Source organism: Macaca fascicularis, chromosome 4, assembly GCF_037993035.2.
Source record: "Macaca fascicularis isolate 582-1 chromosome 4, T2T-MFA8v1.1".
Taxonomy (NCBI): Eukaryota; Metazoa; Chordata; class Mammalia; order Primates; family Cercopithecidae; genus Macaca; species Macaca fascicularis.
The window spans coordinates 5,304,152-5,322,736 of NC_088378.1; the positions used below are offsets into that span (position 1 = coordinate 5,304,152).

The 18,585-nt window shown below is 46.3% G+C and overlaps 1 protein-coding gene and 1 long non-coding RNA gene across 4 annotated transcripts in view; one reads left to right on the forward strand and one right to left on the reverse strand.

The window, feature by feature from the left end:
- Positions 1-18,585, forward strand: part of PDE10A (phosphodiesterase 10A) — a 676,118-nt gene that overhangs the window by 173,777 nt on the left and 483,756 nt on the right. The window lies entirely within an intron of this gene.
- Positions 8,142-9,991, reverse strand: LOC141410028 (uncharacterized). Its single transcript, XR_012433278.1, has 2 exons — positions 9,853-9,991; positions 8,142-9,319 (listed from the first exon to the last, which is right to left on the reverse strand). It is a non-coding gene; the product is annotated as an uncharacterized lncRNA (long non-coding RNA).

Below are 18,585 nucleotides of genomic sequence, written 5' to 3' on the forward strand. Positions count from 1 at the left end.
TTTCCCCCTAGCACTGGGTGATGTTAGGTTCCAACCATTTGCACCCGGAAGGATTCTAACTATGGCCCCATTGCTTCTCCCAGCCACTCCTGCTCTTAAGTGCGCTGCACCCATCATCCCTTTGGAGGCTTCCTTCCTGCCTGCACTCCCTCACTGTCCCCCTTATGCCCAGCGCTTCCCCACCAGTAAAAAGCTCTATGGCCCCTTCCCCCCTGGAACCCCTTTCCCAGGGCCATGAGATGCATCTTCCTCCCTCTTTCCACCGTCTGAGTCCCTAGGGCACTCTGTGGTGATGTTGGCCTCTAGTCTCAGCTTTATCACTAGATTCTACTGCTTTCATTGTTATTTGACTGCACTATGTATATTTATTTAGCAAACAATGCAGTGCTTAGTATTTGCCAGGCAGTGTTCTAAGAACTTTCCAGATATTCCATCATTTAACCCTCATAACATTATTAAGAAAACTGAAGCAAGGTCCCATTCTTATTGGCTGTAAGGGGAGCTGATGGCTTTCAAACCCAAGCAAACCCAGACCCCGCTCCAGAGCACGTGCTCCTAACTACTGCTCTGTGGCCTTTCTCTCAACAGACATCAGGCTTCATAAGCCCAGAGACTGCATCAGTCCCTTTAAATAGAATCCCTTACGGGAACTAGCAGAGTGAGGATGTAGTGAATGATCAATCAATAAATAGTAACTGAATGGTTATTCAAGTTTCTTTATCAGGAGTTGGTTATCATCTGGGGATGGGCAGCTTTAGAAAACGTGAGTCCGGAGTAGGGGCAGGAAGGGCACAGCGGTGTCACGAGGCAACTCAGCTGCAGGGACTCAGGTTCCCCTGAACCATCCCTTCCACACCCTGGACCACAACTGCCCCCCAAATACAGCACAAAAGGGACCAGAATGGGCTAGTGAAAGCAGCTATTTAAAAAAGAGTGAAAATACTTCCAATAGTCCATGACCAAGGGAAATGGAACTTTGCATTGGAGAGCCTTCATAGGACTTCCCCTCCATGAAGTCATGTAGGGGAAAAGACCAGAAAAAAAAAAAAAAAAAAAAAAAAAGGATGAGATTGCACAGCGAGGACCTCAGCACCCTCTTTTAGGTTTTCTCTTCTTCACTGGCTGTCCACCTTCGCCGACCCCGTGCAGTTCTGCCCTTTCACCAAGCGAAATCGTTTCACAATGTCTGAGTCCTTGGATTGTATTCAGGCAGCTCAGGACTCATAATGTCTCTCCTTCCACCCATCCTTAGCCCATCAACACGGTTGATTTTGTTGTCTCTTCTCTCTGGGACCTCTTTTTCTACCCCACAGTGTCAGTGATGGGTTAACTAGGAACTAAACTGTTCATGCTTCACCTCTCCCAACCTGAAACCTGGATTTCCATGAAAATATTTCAAAACCCAGTTAAACTGCCTCCCCCTCAAGAAGAAAAACACAATGAACTCTGTGCATTGTAGTGGGACAGCAGGGAAGAGTGGTGGGGTTTAGGGGCTATTGTCAACTGATTGACTCATTCAGCCAACAGATATATATTGAGCACATTCAGTGTTAAGGAGCTGGGCCCAGGGCACTGGCGTGTGCAATGACGAAAGAGAGCCACTCCTGCTCGTCTATTTCTGCAAGTAACATTGACCCTGACAGTGTTTACTGCTTTGTTTGAACAGGCAACCGGAATTAAAATCATAGACATTTTTTAAACTCGCCATCTCCCTTTTCAATCATACATGCATGTAGAGAGTCCACTTTGATTGTGTGACTCATTCATCTCTCTGGGGCCAAGGATCATCTGCAGATAAATCAGTATTTGGTTTGTCAACTACCATCTGATGCCAGACTCTTGAGGCACAAGCAGAGGAACAGAACTGATGCACAGCTCGCCTGGGCATATGCCACAGAGTGACGTCTTGAGAACCCAGGGAATTAAAGACTTTCACTTTCTCTTTGTGGTAGACTGGGCTATTGTTCATTTGACTATAATAATTTTCCAGATGGGGTTGGCTCTTCTCTGTTTCTTCCTCTGATTATAGAAAATAAGAACACCAAATTGAGGAATGTGACTCTATGAAGAAGTTTCTTACAAGTTGTACATTTTGAGTTCTACTTAATTGTACTATGTCAAGGAGTTAGGAATTTTTAAATGGGTATTTCGTGAATCAGAATTCCAAGAATATGAAGTCATGGGGGAAATGGCCATGAAATAATTTATCAAAAGTAAATGATTCCTTGTCTTTCTCTGAGTGGAGAAAGAAATAAAAAAAAAAAACCAATAACTTTAGGATAAAAATTTTCCAAAAATGTATGAATCATTTTGGAGGTTTGCTTATCTCTTATTTCACGTGATGTTCATAATGGCCTTGTGTGGAGCAAGGGGCTGGGATCGTTTTGCCCCATGTTACGGGCAGTGGCGGGTGTGGAGTTGTGGAGTGATATGAGCAGCCAGGTGCTGATGAGGCAGCACGACACTGAGAACCCAGGGAGCCTTGCTGCACAGCTCCTTCCGGCACTGGATCACACATTCCCACACCTGCAGGTCCACAGTCCCATATCCACTACCCTCCTGGCCCCATGTGTTTCCAAATTCAGAATGTGTTGCCTTTCGAAATGGTAATTAATATACCATGTATTTCCTAACATCCTTGACACCTTTGAGTCAACTCAAATCTGTTTGCTATATCCGCCCTACTCTAGTGATGACAGCTGATGTTGAGGTAACAGATGCGGAGAATCCCACCAACAGCAAAACCTATCAGTTTGGTTAACTCCTTGTTTCCAAACTGCATTTGCCCAAAGAATCCTTTTTTCACCTACTGCCTATTAATAGCTTAAGAAATACACTCTGCGAAATGCAGGTTTGCACAACATTGTGGCTCTAGTACTTGTAGGTGACCCATCTCAATGAGTGTCTATGACGGTCAGACCATTTTTTTCTTTTTTTTCTTTTTGTCTGCGACTAGCATCAATCAAGGTTTTATAGAGTTTGGATTTATCTTCCCTTAGGTCTTCGACTTTTGAATCAACTTTGTTGTTTTCCACTGAATAAATTAAACTTATATTTAATGGACTTTATTTGCTTACTGTGTTTATTGTGCTATGAACAGGTCAGATTTATACATTACCTTACAGTTTACAGATTGTCTTTGGATGCATTGTCATCTTTACATACTCAAGGAAAATATCACTGCTGTGAGTGTGGGCTGAACAGTGATGTCAGAAGTCAGGAAGGAGCCTAGGATGTAGGATCGTCAATGTTTTTCTTTCCTCTTTATGACCTGATTTGGAAAACTCACTAGGTCACCTCCAGACAACAGTAGCAGTCGGTCACGTCTCCATGTCTCCATAACATGTGGGGTTCCCATGAGATTCTCAGTAAATGCTCCTTCTGAGTTTCCTGTGTCTTTCCTCTCTGCCAGTCTAAGAACTGATTCAAACTTCCTCAAAAATATAAGGTTAGCAGGTTAGCATGAGATTATTTTTAGACACCACCTGTTTAAAATTTTCAACTCTAGGGAGCAAGGACATCTAAAGGCTCATCTAGACCAAGGTCTATCACGACTCTAAGCTAGCCATTTCCTTAACCTCCCTGAGCCCCAGCTTCTCCCTTCAGACATGAGAACAGCAAGGGACAAGTGTCTATAGAAGGCTCAAGGGCACTGCCTACTGCTACTTTGCACTAAGTGAAATAATGGTTTTATTAACTCGATCATCAAGGCATTCCTCCAAATTCTAAGCAGACACAGAAACCACTAGGTTTAGAACTTAGGGGTGGCTTTCCACAATACTTGAATGAGCCCAGGGTTTCTAGTCCCTAAAACCTGATCTAATTTCCATTCCACACCACAGACTCGCAGTTTACAGGACAGAAGTTACTCTCGGGGTCAATTTCCTTTTTGTATGATGAAGATAATTGTACCTGCCATTTTTGTAGGTTGTTAGAGAGTAGACATGAAAATAAAGAATCTCTAGGTGATCAATAAATTCTACCTTAACAAGTGGTAACATCCAGAGAACATATAAAATTCCAAATGTTTCTCTTTTAAAAATTTTTGGTAATATCTAGAGAACATATAAAATTCCAAACGTTTCTCTTTTAAAAATGTTAGATATCTAACTTATATTTCACCACACCATAATTAATGATGGTGCTGTTACCTTAAGCTTTGCCAAAGCAACTCCAAACTTTTGAGGAAGTCACTACCCTTTCTTAAAATAGCTCCATTGACTGATTGGCTTCAAGCTTGTAGTCCATGACTATGCAGTCAGTAAGAAAAAGTCAGTTTTCCTATTCACCTATAGTTTTAAGACACTTAATTAGAGAACCTTTTTTTTTTTTTTTTTGCCTCCAGGTTCTTTGATATTCCTTGCTTAAGCACTGATAAGTTTTGCTGAAGTTATTAAAAGTCATTTTTTGTTTAAACACTGAAACTGGAGATTCGCAATAACATTCTTATCTGGACAATATAATATTATCCTTCAAAAAATACTCATTTGGTGCCTACTGAAGATGTAATACAATATCTGAGTGGATAGAAAGTAAGAAGATGGCAGGAGTGTGACATATGTCCTACTTTCTGAAAGAACATGAGGTCGGTCATTATAGAGACACTGGCTTGGCTAGGTGGGGTGGCTCATGCCTGTAATCCCAACACTTTGGGAGGCCAAGGCGGGCAGATGATGATGTCAGAAGATCAAGACCATCCTGGCAAATATGGTGAAACCCCGTCTCTACTAAAAATACAAAAAATTAACCGGGCGTGGTGGCGTGTGCCTGTAATCCCAGCTACTCGGGAGGCTGAGGCAGGAGAACTGCTTGAACCCGGGAAGTGGAGATTGCAGTGAGCCAAGATCACACCACTGCACTCCAGCCTGGGTGACAGGGCGAGACTCTGTCTCAAAAAATAAAAAAATAAAAAATAAAAAGTAGACACAGGCTTGTGGAGACCAGACACACCGTCAGCATAAGACAAAATTAAAATAAATGAGTCAACGGAAGTGGTGAGGGAGTGATACACCGGATCATTTCAACTCAGAACAAACTTAGCAGCTGAGACAGGACGGAACCCCCTCCCTGCCTCAGGAGCAGGAACTAAGCAGACCCGGTTGGCGAGCCGCTACCTCACTGCTCAGCTGCAGACTTTCTCACAGGGAGGCCAGAGTCTGTCTTATCCTCCCAGAGTACAACAAGACCAAGATGGGAAATAGAAGTGGCCAGGGAGCAGGACAGCAGCAGAAATGAGTGGCCCAGGGAAGGGATAGGAAGGACGTAAGAAGCAGAATGGGCTTTCTAGAATAATGCTGTTTATTCAGGGGAAAGGGAGAAGAGTGGGGAGCACAGCCCAGGCAAGGGCCTAGGGACAGAACCCGTATTTCCTGAGTCTCTGCAGAGGCCAGCTTGGCCTACATGAAGACTGATGAAGAAAGGTGGAAGGGAGGGCTGCAGAGATGATGTCACTATCAGTATCTTCAATTCCAGTCTAAGCTGTTCAGACACTAGCTTCTAGGAAGTGCTTTTTTGTGTGTGTTTCTTTTTGTGTTTGTTTTTTTCAGATGGAGTCTTGCTCTGTCACCCAGGCTGGAGTGCAATGGCACAATCTCGGTTCACTGCAACCTCTGCCTCCTGGATTCAAGCGATTCTCCTGCCTCAGCCTCCCAAGTAGCAGGGACTACAGGCACGTGCCACCATGCCCAGCTAATTTTTGTATTTTTAGCAGAGATGGGGTTTCACCATGTTGGCCTGGCTGGTCTCGAACTCCCAACCTTGTGATCCACCAGCCTCGGCCTCCCAAAGTGCTGGGATTACAGGTGTGAGCCACCACGTCTGGCCTGTTTTCTTTTTTTTAACTAGAAAAATGGAAAATACTAAATGAAGAAAACACCTTAGAAAGATTAAGCTAGTAGCAGTTCCCAAAGTGGTGTTAGGAAAGACAGGCTTGAGCAGAAAGTCCAGCAGCCATCCCACAGCAATTAGAGTCCACGAGGTAAAGCCCAACAAAAACGGGGAAGGGGTGGGGATTTACGGTGAGAGAACTTCCAGAGGGAAGAGACTGAGTGAGCAGAGCACCAGGGCATCCTAGGGAGAGGAAGGCAGGGGAAGGGGAGGCCTGTAGGGCAGGCTGAACCTCTGCCAAGTGACTGAAAGAGAAGAATAGAGTTTGGTGCCAGAGATGTTCAACTGTCCAGCAGAATCTTGCAGAGGGCATAAGTGGCTGGGGACATGGCCCATGGCACAATTCTACGTTAGGAATTATGGACAGGGATGTTACGGTTGGTCCATGAAGCTGCGTGCTCTGAGGATGTGATGGCAAAGTGAATTAAGCAGGGTGAATGCCAGGCTTCTGGAGCATGGGTGACCCAGGAGGAAGAAGAACCAGTGAGGAGGGGAGCCTGGTTCTGGTTTTCTCCTGCAGAAGAGAGGCCACATTCACGGAATACTCAAAAAGTGACCACACCCCACCCTTCAGCAGCTCGGATTCTACTTTGGACATTTTCTTCAAAGATGAAAGTGGCCTAGGCAGGAGGACAACTCCAGACAGCAAGGGCAGACCGAGAGTGGTGCTCTCTTCTCGCCAGCCAGAATGCAGTGTTCTTGAAACAAAGAGCTCACGGGAGATCAACACCAGTTCACCTCTCCTGAACCACCTGGCTTGCCAAGTCTTAGTCTCAGAAATGTTGAGGTGGAAATCCTCGGATCTTTGGGGTGGTGGTGGTGACGGGTGCCCCTTGGTCCCAGAGAGGACCCTCCCAAGAGCTGGGAGGAAGGCCTGCCTGCCAAGCGCTCTGCATGTTCCGCCAGCATATTCCATCACATTGCACAGAGTGAATTTATCAGGCAAGGAAAGATAGTCAAGTCTTGGTTTTGTGCACTGTGTTGTGACCCTGATGCCGCCTGTTCCAAGGCTGATGCTAATATGCTTTCCATGTGCGTTTCACCCACTAGAAGGGCTGGGAAGGGACCATGCAGTGTGACTTTCTTTTCCTACAAACATTAACAAGTGAACCTGAAGCATCATTTTTTACTCATTAGGTTTGTTCACTAAGCACTCACTAGGCTTTTTGGAGTCAGAAGTGGAGTGAGGCCCTGCATTGGCCAGTCAGAAAACTCATGGGCACGCACCTCCAGGAGTTGGCAGGCTAAAGGCAAATGGGCAATCAAGCCATCCTTGCAGTGTGCATATGGGAGGCACCAAGAAGGAGGTAGGCACAGGCCACTAGGGGTGCCTCAGAGGACACTGCACAGGGCTCCGAAGTATGCTGAGTGGAGGGAAAACAAAGGAGCAGTGTGAGGAGGATGCAAAGCCCAGCAAGGAAGAGCCTTGCTTCCAAATCTTGGGGATTTGAACTTGACCCTGAAGGAGAGTAACATGGTCAAGTTTCAGCAGGGAGGAGGACTTATTGGAGAGGGCAGGGACAGGGAACAACCAGAGCCAGGGCAGCCAGGGCTGCACCCAGCTTAGTCCAGGACAGCAGAAGACAAAGGGGGGCACCAGTGTTTCTGCCTCTTCAGGGAAGAACAAGCTTAATCTTCTCACTAGCATCACAGGTCCTGGGGTCTCAGAGAAAGTGGTTCTCTGCTACCTGAGCTGTGTACACTTACATTTTAGTCCTGGAGGAAATAATTCATAGGCTGAAATAATGTGTTTCAAAAGTCTGTATGTGTTCAAACTCATGACAATTTACTGACAGGAGTTATTTACCTCCTTAATGGTGCCCAACAGGAGCAAAATGTTTGATGTAGAATGCTCTGATGATATTTACTGTCCACATTATCAGTAACATGTCAAAGAATAATTAGCAAGGAAAGATGACTTTTACTTCACATGAGAAAAATTCCACCCTGCTATTTTAATACACAGCCTTTATCATTTTAATTGAGAAGAGCATTTTCAAAGGAATTAAAGATTATGTTCCATTTTGAACCATGCATATGCCATAGAACAAGTCAACTGATTTAAATGATGGCTTCATGTTTTGATTGCCATTGGCAAGTAAACATTAAACGCTCTCTGGTCTGCCAGGGAGTTTGAGTTGTGCAGAACAGCAAGTACCAAAAAATGTAAGCTATGAGATGTGACATGGATAATTCCTCACCCGCCACAGAGCATAATTCCAGCAAGAGAGAAAACAGGATAGAATCACAAGCTGGAAATAACTTTTTGTATTTTCCAGAGAAGACAGCTGAGGCTCAGGACATCGAAAAGACCTCTCCAGAGCTGCCCAGTTAGGGCAGAATTAGGGCTGGGCCTAGGTCACCACGCTCCCTGGCCACCACTCCTCCTGCGACTTCACACGCTGTCTGCGTGAATTGCTTCACTCCTTGACTTGTTGAACCAGGGGAGCAGAGAGCCAGTTCAGCCGATGGATGTGACTTCTGGGAGGAGGTCCAGAGGGACTGGCAACTATTAAATACACAATTAATCACATTAAAGATCACATGCTCGCAAGCTGTGTCCACGCTCGGGACTGACCCTCAGCAAATTGTCCAGGGTGATCTGAAGATGAATACTTTCTGAAGGCTTTCCCGGGAAGCATGACTAGAAAGGGAGCCTGGAACAGTCCCGTGATGCAACTCCAAAGGAAGGAGGAGAAAGAGAAAACAGAAGCAGGGCACATGAGGTTGTAGAAATTCAGCTGCGCACAGCAAGACCCCTGTGCCTTCACTAAAAGGCTTCCCAAAGGGATTCTGAAATAGGAATCCTTTTCTTTTCATACTGTGTACTTCTTCCTCTCTATCTTGCAGAAATTCTCAGTTGTCCACACACTGGCACACTGGATTTCGTGGCAGAAGAAAACAGATTGTAGCTTTATAGACACACATGGAAACAGGCACAAGGCGTACCTAACTCCAAAAACAATCCAACTCAGGCCAAAATGAGAAAGTTATCATTGCCGACTTTCAGAGCCCAAGGGTGGTGACCTTTCCGTTAGGTGAACCATTACCACCGGCAAGCCAATTTCTTTGGCGTCTTCAGCTTGAATCTGAATTTCTAAGAGGACTTGTGGGAGTTAAAGCATGTTCTTTTCAAATGTTTCTAAAGCTCTAGATAAACAGGAGGTTGACGTTGAACTTGTCCTTTTCTTCTTTCCAATTTATGGTCAACATTTCCATTAGCCACAACTCTCACTTAACCTCACACCCTCCTGGCCCCCAGGCTCTCAACCTTCCTTTTCTACTGCAGGACGAACCTGCTGTCCTCACTGCTTTCCTGTGGGGAGTTCGAGTTGTAATCCTGGTGTGCTGTGCTGTGGGTGGGGCAGAAAGGCTGAACTCAGGAGTGATGCCTGGAGCCCTGCATCTGTTCATTGAGGAGCTGACATCTTAGCTACATGGAAACAAAAGTGATTGCCTTCTATTTAATGTAGTGAAGATCCCAACAGAGGAATCATCTCCTGATACCATCAATGGGCATTCTACTAGTATCTAAAAAGGAAAATAGGCAGGCGTGCCCACATCTGTATATTTGACTTATGAATACTGTGGAGTATTTTTCTCTTTGAAAAAGAGAATCAAAAGCACAAGTTAAAAAAAGTAGTAACCCACTGAAGGAATGTCCACTTAGCTCTCCATCTCAGGTTTTCTCTCACATGTAGACAGAGAAATGACTTAAGAAGCAAAACATACACTGGTCCAAAAGAACTCCATGTGATGAAGATTGAGAATTTGCACAATATGACATTACCCCGTTTCTGGCCATTTGAGAATGGGCCCCACAACAGCCTATGGCACCATACAGATGTGCTCACTGAGTGCAAAGACTTAACATGATAAAGGTACAAGTTAAGCGCTTCAATGTTAAGGATTCCTGCTACTTTATGACCAACCTGCCTTTCAAATTGACTAAATGAAACCCAATACCTGAAGTGGCTGATTCCGGTTCTCCAGGTGATTTGTCCTCAGTGCGTGAGGTCCTTGACATCTGTGTTCACACTGTTAAAATAAAGGTCCCTGGTTCTCTCGAGAGATTAGGGGAGCAACTCACATTGGCTGCACTGTAAGGGGACCCCAGCAAGGTCTAAAGAAGAGCCTGAGGGGCTCAGCAGAGCCATGTGGCGTGGCCAGGAAGTAGCTGAAGAAACGCAATAGGAGAGTCCGTGCACAGGAAACTCCCAGAGCAGCACATCTCAGGAGTGAGGCCAGTTCACCAAAGGGAAAAGGAGCCCGAGGCTCAAAACTGTGGAGACAGGGCACAGGCTGCGCAGCACCGTGTGAAATAGGCGAGGCCCGGGGGCTTCAAACAGGGTCCACCAAGGCTAGGAGAGGGCCAGGCCCCATTCCTATCTGGTTGCAAAACTAGGGCGAGTCACCCACCCACGATGGAGCAGCCAGCCCTACATGATGGAGAACGGGGAGCCTTGGACAAACGTGCCACACGAATAGACAGTGGCGGGGGGGTCCCATGTGGGAGTCATTCCCTGTCGGGGGTTTCCATATTCATACACCCAAGATGAAGAGATTGCCTTATACAAAAGGGCACAACCACGTTGACTGACTCCAGTAGATGCATGGCTGTGTCTCTGAGGTGGTTTAAGAAAACTGCCTGCGTACACTCTGGCCCGCATGTATAGATAGAGGATGCGGCCCAGAAAAAGATGTTTTTAGCCGTTTGATGTTTTTTGTTTTTGTTTTAATGGTTAAGCAACTAGACATCATTTTGCCAGGACTTTGCCTGCATAGCAGGGAGTGAGGAAGCAGGCGTTTTCTCATTAACCTCTGTAAGGAGCCTGAGATACACAAGAGGATTCTTCCTCAGAGGCTGGAACTGGCTCGGGGAGACCGCGTCTTGTGTGCACTCTGGGGTTCCCAGGAACGCGGCCAGAGCAACCACCCAGATCCGTCAGCCCGGCTCCTCCTCGAGCCTGTCCTCATCCACCAGCTTTCTGGCCCCGAACTCGGTATGAATCATAGAAAGGCAGCAGTTCTTTTACCCCTGAGAGTTCATCTTGATGAACTAAAGACCAGCCAGTGAATGGGGGGAGATTCAGAGGGGGGCCTGACTCAGTGTCTATCTTAGGCCACTTAGGGCCCCTTCTCTCCCCTCACCTTACAAAACGCTTTAAATATACCTGTAAATAGAGCTGAAAGAGCTTGAGGGTCAGGGAAGTGGCTGGGGTAAATAATGGCGAAGGTGGAGTGGGTCAGGAAACGGGGGCTCTTGGTGGAGAAAGGGACATTTGGCCCGTGTCGCGGCTGGGAGAGGCCCCTTTGTCCTCCACTGGGGGCTTTCCCACTTTCAAACATCACTGACTGTCATTTGGATTTGGTTTTGGTTTTTTATCTTACGCACGTGCACCTTCTCCCGCCTCCCTCCGGGGCCCTGGGACAGAAGTGACACCCTGGATCTGCCAGCCCGCGGGTGCAGGCGAGAACCCTGAGGAAGGAGGCCGCTCCTTCCCGCGTCCCTCGGAGCCGCTGCCTCCAGGGTAGGCCTCGTCCGGGGCGCACAATGGGTGCTCCGTGACCCGAGGCCTCTCCAACTTCGTGAGGAAGAACCGCGCGTCCCACGCCCCGCCGCCCCTCCGTGCGCCCACGTCTCTCCATGCTCCCCTCCGTGCGCCCCTCTGCTCGCCCCACGCCCAGCCGCCCCTCCGTGCACCCCTCTGCTCGATCCACGCCCCGCCATCCCTCCGTGCGCCCCACGTCCCTCTATGCTCCCCACCGTGCGCCCCTCTGCTAGCCCCACGTCCCTCCATGCTCCCCTCCGTGCGCCCCTCTGCTCGCCCCACGCCACTCCGCGCGCTGGCGCGTGACTCCACGCTGGGAGCTTCGGAGCTGCAGCTGTCGCCGCCCACGCCTCTGTCAGTCTCCGCCCCCGCCCCGGGGCTGTCGCCCAGTTCCCCGCCGCTACTCCCCGACCCCGCGCTCACCCCTCACCGGGACACCCTCCCACCTGCAGTCGAGCCGGTGCCTCCGCTTTCCGCTTTGAGACCACGCGCTCTGATCCCACCAGTCCCGCCCGCAGGCCAAGGCCCCGGATTTCCAAGACCCCAGGTTTCCAAACTCCGGCGCTCCTTGGCTGCTGGGAGGAAACTAACCTGCAGAACTAACCTGCAGCCACTTCACCAGAACCTCTTCTTCCTGGCCCCGTTTCTGTGGTTCGCGCCAAACATTTGATTCCCATTCTAATTCGTCCCCCTCCCCGCCGCCCAATACAAGGACGTGAACATTCTTGTTTTCTCAGCCAGCATAGGGCCAAAAACAGAATAAATGAAAACAAATGAATGCTCGAAAGTGGAAAAATTATAATATCGCAATGGAATTTGAAGCACGTTGCTGTAGCAGCTGTCAACATTTTAACGTGGATTTGGAAGAAAATATTACAATTTGAGGACCTTTGAATATAAGATGAGTCATTGTTTTGATAAAATATTTTTCCTTGAATCTTCCCTATCAATCTGCCCATCAGCCCACCCCCCAAACACACCTATTTCTATGATGTCTTAGTATTTAACTTTTCAAACCAATGTGTTGTTCACTTATAAAGTGAAATTAAGTTGAAGACCAGATCTTGGTTAAGGACGGGTTCCTTCCCCTCTTTCATTCATTAGTTCCTTCTTCAAAACCATCCACCTTGTAATTTGTGCTGTCAAAAACGATGGCTCGCTCATTAAGAAAAATAGAGACCACCAGACTTGTTCCATAGCAGGCAAATTCAGATGCCCTGAGAAGACCCGGATCACCTGGGGTGGGGGAGATGGGGAGGGAGGCAGATGGTGAGACCAACTTCAAGCACACCTTGTCCCGCCTACACAAAGTAGTTTCCAGGTAGGAAGATGGAAGATTCTGTGAATTCCGCTAACTGTGCCTGCATGTATGGAAAAGTATACAAGGAGGGTTGGGTAAGCATCTCCTCCACAGACATCTTGTGAATGAAACATGGCAGACTGTATGGCCAAAGAAGACTTTATGTGATTGTCTTAAACACCATATTTATTTTTAGTAATTCACTATAGGAACTGTCTCAGAGACATCACTCGTTCACGCAGTCACTCAGGCATACTAAATTCCCACCTTGTTCCAGGCTAGGTTACACGCTGGACACATAAAGATGAACAGGACTCATTTCTACCTGCGAGGAGCCTATCATTTAATACTGGGATGTAGACATGAACACGGTTTGCATTTGTCTCCTCAGTTTTTTCTTTCCCACCAATGCCCTCCTGTATTTAGCTGTGGGTACATTTTAAGTACAGGCTCCTTGGGGACATGGAGACACAAAAGTGTAGCTAAATATGTAAGCTGGGAGCTCAGGGGAAAGTTCTTGGCCAGAAATACGTATTTGAGGGTCCTTGACACATATGAACAGATTGAAAACATGGGATGAATGGAAACCACTCAGGGAGCGTATATAGAATGACAAAAGCAAAGATGTAATTCTGGAGAATTTGTGTCCAAATGGTGAATTTGGGAAGGATGCCAGTTTATATTCAGAGATGACTTATTTGGTAAGACCAGAGGCACAATAAAAATTATGCCCCATTGGTGCTACCAAGCTTTGGTTTCAAAGGATGGAATTGTCAAGTTCAATCATTCCTTCCATCTATGACTCAAGCAAGATTTAATTATTGGCAGTGTATCAATATTATGCCAGACACCACTGTATCTGGATCATAAAACAAAGCCCTGACATCTGGGAACTTGTAATTTATTTGCCAAATAAATCTAACCGGAAACAACTGACAAAGTGTACAAGTTGCTGTATATGGTACACGATCACTAAAAGTGCTACAACAAGGCACTTAAGAGGGACTTAAGTGAAAACCATGTGATCAGGAAGGAATTTATGGAGAAACTGAGGCAAATAGGTCCAGTTGGTAGAATTTGGATAGGGAGAGGGGATTCAAGGTACAGCATATTGAACCAAATGCTTTTGATTGAAAGTAAGGAGACAGAGGTAGATATCAAAGACATCCACCTTGCAGACCCCATATGTGTGGAACGGACCAGGTTGTCCAGGAAGCTGGTAAAGTCTGGTAAAGCTGGCAAAGCTTTAGGGTTGCACATTTACCTTCATAATTTGGTAACATCTTTCTTCAGGAGGCCCCCGTGGTTTCATAAGCTCCAGGCCGCACACAGCATGGTTCTACTCCACCACTTTGCGGTAGCTCTTCCCAAGGCAAATTGTAGTTCCTGTGTTTGCATGCCTGCATCTCCCTGGAGACAGAGGGTTCTACTTCATCATCTTCATATCCACACGAGGACGTGCTATAGGATATCAGCTAATGGTTATTTCAGTCCAGTGACTACAGAGGTGTGACAAAGTTGTCAAGTGTTGAAGAATGCCGGGGGATATTCATGCAGCCTTGGGTTGGGATCAGGTCTGATGGATGAGGCATAGGAGGGCCATTCCCAGCTGCTGAGTGTAGAGCGGAAGTCGTGTGGGAAGAAAGTGATCCTCACTGGAGTGTGGAAATGGATTCAAGGAAGAGAGACCAAAGGCAGGGAACTGGCTGGATGGCTGTTTATCAAAGGCAGGGAGAGAGGAGCAGACACTCAGCCCACGCCTCGTCATCCTGCAGCCCCTGTCACTGTTTATGACTTTTGGACTCAGGTCACACAAATCTTTTTGCTCAGCGTAGTTATGGGTGGCTATGCAAATCAACTGCACCCATCCCTCCTCACTTTACAACAGAAGTTCCAGGCCTTTACGTTTTGCCTTTTAAAAACTCGTGGCTGCCTGTTGTCTGCGTGCTCATCTCCACTGCTGGTCCCTGAGCATCCGGCTTTGGCACATAACGGGTCCCCTGTGGGAGCAGTGGTCTTATTCCACACAGTCATTGGTGGAATGCTGGAACCAGCAACCTCTTTCTCTCCCGCACCACTCTCTCAATCCTGACAGGCTTTCATTTTGATGTTTAATAAGGAAAACATGAAAAGCTCAAAGCCTCAATCTTAGAACCAATTTTCCATATAGCTCTACAAAAAAAAAAACATATACTGAGAATTAAGTAGAAACATGGTGTTGATTTAGCTTGAAAAAGGGTTTAAACGTGGTATTGCTTGGATCTTTGACTTGAGCATGTCCTAATAATTCAGTGAGTTCGTTATGGCAAGATAAAATGTTGATCTGTGGATTATTACTTTTTTTTTTTTTTTTGAGACACAGTCCTCATGCTGTCACCCAGGCTGGAGTGCAGTGGCACAATCTTGGCTTACTGCAACCTCTGCCTCCTGAGTTCAAACAATTCTCGTGCCTCAGCCTCCCAAGTAGCTGGAATTACAGGCATGAACCACCATGCCTTGCTAATTTTTGTATTTTTAGTAGAGATGGGGTTTAGCCATGTTGGGCAGGCTGGTCTTGAACTCCTGTCCTCAAGTGATCCACCTACCTCGGCCTCCCAAAGTGTTGGGATTACAGGCATCAGTCACCACACCCGGCCTGATCTGTGAATTCTTAAGCCAAGGCAAAGTGAACCGGTGCATGGGAAGAGAGGGTGATGCCTTTGCAATGCTGTTCATGACAGTGATGTGGACGTAGATGGATTTCTACTATGGACACTGACATGAGCAAGTTCACTGCAGATGGAAACTTCTGATTACAGGATTTCAGAGAACAATTCAGGAAGCACTGATGACCCAGAGTAGTTTACGAATCTAAGCAGACCAGCTGACTGCTAAAAATGAACGCCTTCAGAGTCAGCCTTTCATCTGGGGTGGGACCTCTAGCTCCAGACCAGGAGCCAGGTGATGGAGATCCTAGTCCAAGCTCTGTTTCGAGAGGAATTTCAGCTCTCAGAGTGAGTGGCCTCCTTATTACCGCAAGAGCAATAGTGTCTTCTCTGTGACTTCTGGCTGGATGCTGCCCTCTAAATGGATTTTAAATGGTAATACAATCTTCAGACATGGAGAATCATTATCACTAACCACTTCCACGCTCTAGCGGCACCAAATGGGCTCTGGATTGCAGTCATACCTTGGGCAACGATTGATGGTTTGACCATGGACAAGTTGCCTCACTTTGCTGAATTACGTTATGCTAGACACCATGTGTCCAGATCATAAATCACAACCTTAAAGTCGCAGGGTGGGACTTCAGGTTTCCAAGGGCCCTCAGGCTCTGTAGGTCTATCATCACGGTAACCAGATTCTGGAAAAGCTCTGAGCCTCACTGACCACACTGGATGGCATTTCCTGTGGCACTTGGCCTGATGTACTGGGAACAGAGGGACGCTCACACGTCTGCAAAGCTGGTCGCAATTCCAGCCGATGCTCCCTGACCCTCCAGCTGCCCTTCCTGTCTGTATGCACATCTCACATGGAGGCCTTTCCAACACAGTGTAAAAATTCCCAATTTCCTTACACCTTTACAGGTGGACAGTCCCAGGGTCCTGAGACATAACATGGCCTGTTAGTGGAACGAGCCCGGCTTCTGCCTTTCTCAGAAACCTCCGACAACCATCATGAAAAGAACATCTAAGCTCTCTTTTTTTCCTGCTGTTGTTCAGGGCTCAGCAGAATGACATCTCCTTACTTGGGGAATTGCATGAGTATCTTCGCTTTTAGAAAATGTTCCTTAACCTAGTTTTATGAAACTCTAAATCCTCTGTTCTGAGCACATCAGCTCAGAAAGAAGGTGCCACGGGTCTCACTGTCAAACAAGGAGAGACTGAAATGTACTTCTGGGGAAATTTCAAATTCCAGGGCTTCCACTATTTATCTTTAATATGTGCTCATAAGAAAGAAAACAGGAATTGCCTGACAGACGTCCCAGGGGAGCTGCAGGCCCACGCTATCCAGATGACCTGGTTAACTGCAGAAAGCGTGGGCCAAGCAGAGCAGTACTAAAAGCATGCTGTTTTGTAGGGTTTCACACACAAAGAATTTCAGTGCTTGTGTTCCCCAGAGTTACAATGGCCCACTTGGTAAGAATGATAATATCTGCAAAAGAGGGAGGAAGGTGATCAGGCCCAGGAGAGTTTACTAAACTCATTTGTTATAAGTCTAAAAAATTTCTGAAGACAGTTAAAGTACTTAAGAAGACGATTGGAAACTGTGAAAATCTGGTGTGATACTGTGCACATAGAAGCTTGATGCATATTCATTAAATGGCTGAACTAATTCACCGTGGATGAAACAGTGCCTTATGGCCTGAGATACAATCGATGCCGTACGGTAGACAATCCAAAACAGAAAATGCATTTGCAAGCTCTTCTAGGGAAAGTCCCTCCATAGTGAAAGAACTTCACTGTTATTTGCTTTTTAGGTGAGGGGCAAATAATAAGATGAAGTCTAGCAAAGGAAGAGGGAAAAAAATCAGTGGGGTACATAGACCTGCCCTCTTCCTCCATCTGTTTTTTTCATTCACTGCAGTTTTTCTTTCACTGATTTTCATTCACTCCAGAAGTCAGATTTGAGCCCCACATCAGGGGTGGGCTTTGCTGGCCACCATGGGAATCCTGGCTTTGGAGTGTTTTTGCTGTTGCTGCTTAGCCAGAATTTAAATTGGAGTGGCTGATGTTTCCGTGGAGCCTGTTGTCTTCAGTTTTTATCATTAATAATCGTATCTTCATTTGGATTAAATGCTTCTTAGTATTTGACTGGGGCTGGGTGCGGTGACTCACGCCTATAATTCCAGCAACTTGGGAGGGCAAAGCAGGCGGATCACTTGAGGTTAGGAGTTCCAGACCAGCCTGGCCAACATGGTGAAACCCCATCTGTACAAAAACACCAAAATTAGTTTGGTGTGGTGGCACGTGCCTGTAATCCCAGCAACTCAGGAGGCTGAGGCATGAGAATCGCCTGAACCCGGGAGGTTGCAGTGAGCAGAGATCATGCCACTGCACTCCAGCCTGGGTAACAGAGCGAGACCGTCCAAATTGTGTGTGTGTGTGTGTGTGTGTGTGTGTGATTGGTTTAAATTTAACTTTGATGATTAATATCGTTAAAACATCATCTTTTCCTGTGAAGATTTCCAGATTTTCCTATTAAATATGAGTCAGTTTCACTCTTGGTGGGAGATTCAAGATTCTTCTCTCCTCAACCACACTCCTGCCTTTAGCCAAAAACCATGGACGATGGTTGCAGGTTCTGCAGACACAAGAATGTCTGAATTCTGTCTTTCTGTGAGGTCTGGGATGAGCACAGTGGCCACAACTTGACAGAAGCAGGACAGAATGACTTAGCACTGGGACCCGATGGGTCTTGCAACAGGAACACAGCAAACCTTCAGAGGACCCTGCTGAGTTCCTATGGTTTTTCTCCATGATGCCTCTGTTACACTTTTCATCTTGATTTTCTCTCCGAAGGGCCCAATTTCACAAAATTTACCTTTATTCATTTCTCATTAAAGCAAATAGGTAGAATACAATTAGGAACTTTCGTGTGTATTTATAATTGGTCTTGATGGTGGTAATATTTTTGAGAAATGTGGTATTAGTAAGATCTTAAACATTAAAAGCTAATATGATTTGCCAACCAAGTATCCTGATTTATTAAATATATTCGAGTATGTTCTGAAGAGTAGCACACTGCAGCCCTTCAATAAACATTTCTTCAATTGAATGAAAACAAAGGGCAAAATTACTAACTTTATAAACCTTTAACTTAGAATGTGACCTGAATTGGCCAACTCTGTTGTTCTATCTAATCTGC